The sequence below is a fragment of the Octopus sinensis genome, linkage group LG16 (genome assembly GCF_006345805.1).
Source record: "Octopus sinensis linkage group LG16, ASM634580v1, whole genome shotgun sequence".
Classification (NCBI taxonomy): Eukaryota; Metazoa; Mollusca; class Cephalopoda; order Octopoda; family Octopodidae; genus Octopus; species Octopus sinensis.
The window spans coordinates 36,421,505-36,427,504 of NC_043012.1; the positions used below are offsets into that span (position 1 = coordinate 36,421,505).

At 38.2% G+C, this 6,000-nt stretch overlaps 2 protein-coding genes across 2 annotated transcripts in view; one reads left to right on the top strand and one right to left on the bottom strand.

The window, feature by feature from the left end:
- LOC115220437 (UDP-xylose and UDP-N-acetylglucosamine transporter) overlaps positions 1-6,000 on the bottom strand; it is a 66,264-nt gene that overhangs the window by 58,672 nt on the left and 1,592 nt on the right. The window lies entirely within an intron of this gene.
- LOC115220245 (cyclin-dependent kinase 17) overlaps positions 5,693-6,000 on the top strand; it is an 87,029-nt gene continuing 86,721 nt past the window's right edge. The window contains exon 1 of the mRNA XM_036510004.1: positions 5,693-5,762. The gene's annotated coding sequence lies outside the window, so the exon portion shown is untranslated. The remainder of the gene's footprint in view (positions 5,763-6,000) is intronic.

A 6,000-nucleotide genomic window follows, 5' to 3' on the forward strand; every position in this document is an offset into this window, starting at 1 on the left:
GGTCAAGAGAAGACACTTGGTCAAGAGAAGACACTTGGTCAAGGTGCTCTGCAGTGGGACTGAACCCAGAACCATGTGGTCGCAAAGCAAACTTCTTACCACACAGCCATGATTTCAAAATCTTTTGTATCTCACGCTTAGATGCATTTACTCTTGGTACACACACACACACACATACATACATACAAAGTCTACAAGAATTGGCAGTCCTGAACCCTCATGTCTTCCTGTTCCACACATACACACAACTTAGCACTCTACCAGATGGGTCTTTCTGAAACCAGATGGTAAGGCCATTGAGAACCTTCTTTCTCTCTCTCTCTCTCTCTTTTTCTTTCTTTCTTGGGGTTTTCTGTTTCCTTTTAGTTTCCCAAGTGCTCAAGATTATTTCTTCTCCTTATATCACCGACTTTTATCATCTTCATACCTATAAGGCAGACAATAAGAATACTAAGAAATTATAAAACAATAATGCTAGCAATTCTCTCTATCATAAGCGCAAAGCCTGAAATTTGGTGGAGGAGGGGGGGTTAGCTGATTACTTTGCCCCTAGCACTCAACTGGTACTTATTTCATTAACCCCCAAAAGGATGAAAGGTTAAGTAGACCTCAGCAGAATGTAAATTGAGACAAGATGCCACCAAGCATTTCACCCGGCATGATAATGATTCTGCCAGCTCACCACCTTAAAAATAATAATAATAATAATCCTTTCTACTCGAGACACAAAGCCTCAAATTTGTGGGGAGGGGGACAGATGATTACGTCGACCCCAGTGTTTCACTTGTACTTAATTTATCAACCCTGAAAAAAATGAAAGGCAAAGTTGACCTCGGCAGAATTTGAACCCAGAACATAGTGACAGGTGAAATAATAATAATGATGATAATGATTTCAAATTTTGGCACAAAGCCAGTAATTTCATGAGATGGAAATTAGTTGACAGTATTTGACAGGTACTTTATTTTATCCTGAAAGGACGAAAGGCCAAGTTGACTTCAACAAGATTTGAACTCAGAACGTAAAGAGCTGGAGCAAATACTGCAAAGCATTTTTTCCTGGTACTCTAATAATTCTGCCAGCTTATTGCCTCAACAATACTAATTATAATTTTGGAATGAGGCTAGCAATTTTGAGGCAGTGGGGGGGGGGGGCGGCAAGTCAGTTCCATCAACTCCTGGTACTTGAGTGGTACTTTATTTTATTACTTTGAAAGAATGAAATGCGAAGATTATACTGGCGAGATTTGAACTTGGATTTGTAAAGAACCAGAAAAAAGGCTGTGAAGCATTTTGTGTGACACACTTGTGACTCTGCTAGTTGGCTATCTTAGTAATCTTTTCTGCTATAGGCACAAGACCTGAAATTTTCAGGCGAGGGGTTTAGTCGATTCTATCAACCCCAGTACACAACTGTTACTTATTTAATTGACCCCGAAAGGATGAAATGCAAAGCTGATCTCAGCAAAATTTGAACTCAGAATGTAACGGCAGATGAAATACTGCTAAGCATTTCACCTAGCATGCTAACGATTTTGCCAGCTAGCCGCCCTTGGGTATGTTGAAGGGATGGGGGGGGGGGCAGTGAGATAACAATTAATTAACACACTAAAATTAACTTAAAGGTGGAATTTGAACTCAGAAGGAAGTGGCCTGTGCATTTGATACAAAACAAAAAAAAAGGAAAAAAGAAAAAGGAGTCAACAAGATAGATATATACCAGGTCCTGAAGCGAGAGATAAGCAAATTGTAGGAGTCGCAGAAATTGTGAGGTTGTACCAATTGTCAAAGGAACATTAAGAAGGATGGAAAAGAGGCTCAAGGAATTGGCAGAAAAGATTGGTTTGCGGAAGCAGACAGAATACATGCAACTGGTCTGCTTGTTAGGAACGGCAAAGATTATTTGAAAGTTCTAAGATGGCTGTGATGACAGGTGGTGACTTGTTAATCCAAGTGTAAACCCACCTAAATTCCATCATAGGGGTAAGATACAAAAAATATTGAAATCGTGGCTGTGTGGTAAGAAGTTTGCTTCACAATCACATGGTTCTAGGTTCAATCCCATTGCAGGGCACCCTGGCCAAATGTCTTCTACTATAGCCTCCAGTCAACAAAACCCTAGCGAGTGGAGTTAGTAGATGGAAACTGAAAGAAGCTCGTCTCAACTGACTGACTTGACCGGCTTCTGTGCCGGTGGCACGTAAAAAGCACCCACTACACTCACGGAGTGGTTGGCATTAGGAAGGGCATCCAGCTGTAGAAACACTGCCAGATCAGACTGGAACCTGGTGCAGCTTCCTGGCTTCCCAGACCCCGGTCGAACCATCCAACCCCTGCTAGCACGGAAAACAGACGTTAAACGATGATGATGATGATATATATATATATATATATATATATATTCTCTTCTGGTCATTTCAATATGTGAGCGCATGTGTATTGTTGGCGATTTTCTTTCTCCATCTTCCTTTCTTTGGACTTTTTCTATATTTCTGATAAAATATATATAAATATGAGGGCGGGTGTCTTTGTGTCTGACCCCAGCAGCACTTGACAACCGCTGTTGATATGTTTACATCCCTGTAACTTTGTGGTTCGGCATCAGAGACTAATACAATAAGTACCAGGCTTAAAGAATAAGAACTGGGGTTAATTCGTTCAGCACGACTCCAGTCTAACGAGTGAAACAAGCAAATGATAGAAAGGTAACAGAATGATGATAATAATAATAATAATAATAATAAATGCCCTGATGCAGTACCAGACACTGGCTCTCATGGCTTCTGATCTTAACTGATTGGAAGTGTTATCATGTACATTGTTTCGTCTTAGTATAAAAGATGGGCTACAACAAATATTCTGCTCAATACCACAAATTTGCTTGTCAGTTGTTTGACCATAACCAGTTGAGCATGTCCCTTAGTGGCTGACGATATGTGCATCTCTGATCACGAGCAGAAGTAGTGGGGGAGCATCACAGCCATGTGTTGAGAGGGATTCTTTGGAGGTTTGGATAATTCACCTCTGGAAACATGGGCGGTTCGTTCAACATCTCTAAACAAACCTTATTGAGGGACCTTTTGAGCGGGATGGATTACTGGACCAGAAGAAAATTCTAACTGGGCCCCACCTGCAAGGTCATTCACTGTTTATCTTGATATGAGATTACTATGTCGCACACGTGGTTGTGATACATGTGCCTGGTGTACCCTTATCAGACAGGTAGTCATGATGGGTATACTGAGCTTCGTATAATTGTACCCTAGTGTCACTTTGAGTGCATACACTGCTCTTTCATTCAATAATAATAATAATAATAATAATAATAATGCTTCTGCAACCTTGCAATGTTAATAATAATAATAATAAGGATTTCAAATTTTAGACAAGGCGAGCAAATTTGGGGGAGGGGATAAGCTGATTTGAACACAACTACTTCCACTAAAAATTGCTGGCCCAAATAGATTAGTTTTCTAAAGAAACTGAAATCAAATTCACACTTCAACACCTGTCCTGATAACAACTGAATTAGTTGTTCAGTTACTTAGGAACACTCTGCAGGTCAAATGTGTTTTTGTGCTGGTCTACGACACCCTCAACAATACACCTATTCAATGGATGATTGAATGGAGCAAAGTGTAGCAACCAAGGTATGCTGTTTCTATCTTACAGTGCTAAATCTGTTGATATACAATTAAAGGCTCTGATAATACCAAGGTAATAAAAAGGGTAAGGTAGATTTGATTTGGGTCTATCAAAGGGGACTAGAAACTCAGGTGTGGGGAGAATCGTATTGCAATTATTTTAATGCCATCGTTAGTATGCCAGGCAAAATGTGCAGTGGCATTTCATCTCGTAACAATCTGAGTTCAAATTCCGCCAAGGTTGACTTTGCCTTTCATCTTTCCATTGATGATAAAATAAGTACCAGTTGAACACTGGGGGGGGGGGACGTAATTAACTTACCCCTCCCCTAAAATTACTAGCCTTGTGCCAAAATTTGAAACTAGTTACTCTGATGTCATCTCAGGTTTTGTGTTCTTATTTTTATTCTAGTTCAAACCTTTGTGAATTGTGGCCATGCTGCAGTAGCGTATCACCTTACATGTGTCTGGATCAGACACAGGACATAATAATTAGAGGTCCTCATTGACTGTCTATCTCAGGTAGTTGTCTATAGATTCAGAGTTGCAATACCTGTAGCTTTATATGAACTTTATAAAAAAAAACAAAAAACTACATATTCATCACAAAAATATCTTTTGCACTTATTCAACTTCATGGTTTCTGGCTAACCCCTCGACTTTGTCTAATTTGATTATTACAGTCTAATTAGTAAGACTATTATTAGCCCAGATCACAGATATCCTATTACACTTCATCCAGAATACTTTAAGCTACATCTAACCAAAGTTGGAATTCAAGAAGGGCAAGTGCTGACTTTATATACACCCCAACATCTGTGAATCCATGTGGAGTGTAAGCGTAGCAATTCAACAAGGCTTTTGACAGAAGTAATAGCTTAATGGTGCATATTGCCTTGTTCAATTATGCTATTTTACATACATACATATTTATGTGTGTTAAACTAAAAGACATTTCTTCTCAGGCCCCCTACTGAACACCTACTCTAATCTAATTAACAAACTATCAAAGGTGTCTCTGTCTAGTTGCTCGACATGCTAGAAATAGCAACCAAATTTACCTAAAATCACACCTGCCGTTTTAAAACGCATATTGTATAGTTCTGGGTCGCCTGCATATAGGAAAAGGTGGGGTGGTCACGACTAGGATGCCTTTGACTCCCTCCCTCCCATAGGTTTACTAGATGAGGGGTTAACGACAAGAGCAACTACAAAAACTGAACAGGTAAAGTACATTTGATTGCGGCACCCACCCCCACGCGCACGTCATTCGTGCTTCCCACCCCCTCCCAGTCCATGACTTTTTTTTTTGATAAACACAATAACGTAGATACACTACATGCCAAACAGATAAAATTATATCAGAAAATTATATAACGGAACAGCACTAACAATAAAAGGCCTAAAATAAATACATGACTTCATGTAATTTAGTGACCACATTTATAAATTAAATATTTCATTATATATATATATATATATATATATATATATATATATATATATATATATATAGAGAGAGAGAGAGAGAGAGAGAGAGAGAGAGAGAGAGATAGATAGATAGATAGATAGATAGAGAGAGAGAGAGAGAGAGATAGGGGGGGTGTTGCAATTATTTCAATCAAGCAGCCAGGTGTGTACTCTAATACACTAGGTTTCGGCAAATATCATCCCTTCCATGACTGCTATTTTTAGATAGTTAAAACAGCCAAAGTAAAGATGTTGTTTAAAGTATCTGGCAGTTAAACAACTTTTAACTCTTGAGTAACCGACACACAGACACTCTTGCAAGAATTATCCGTCCAGGTTTCAAAGTCAGGGTCTAGTGCACATCTCTAATGAAATACCATCGGAAATCTTTCAAATTTTCGTAATGTTTTTTATTAAATTTTTATCATTATTGCGTAAGTATTAAAGCCAAGTAAATTTAGGACATATTATTGTTATCCTTATCATTATTAATCATTATTACACCCGTCACATGAAATGGGTGTAATAGTAGAAATTTGTCGGTTATAAATTATATTTTTTGGATAAAAATTCTTTACCTTCCCTGTGAAGCAGTGAGAGATATTCCAAAAGTCTGCCTCTCAAGAATTACGCCAACTTCGTGTGGCAGGTAAAATTTTTAAAAATTACTGTATTTAATTCAAATATTTTTTAGTAAATATTTTAAAATATTAAATGTGTTTGTGCGTATAAGTGTGTGTTTTTATTTGGTTCCAAATGAAAATTCCTTAACGTGGAGTCTTGGTGATGCTCGACAAAACTTGCTATTGAGAATATTCCGGCGATAATTGACCGATTCTTCTGTATGAAACTGTAATATGGATAGTTAAATTATATTTGTAAACTGT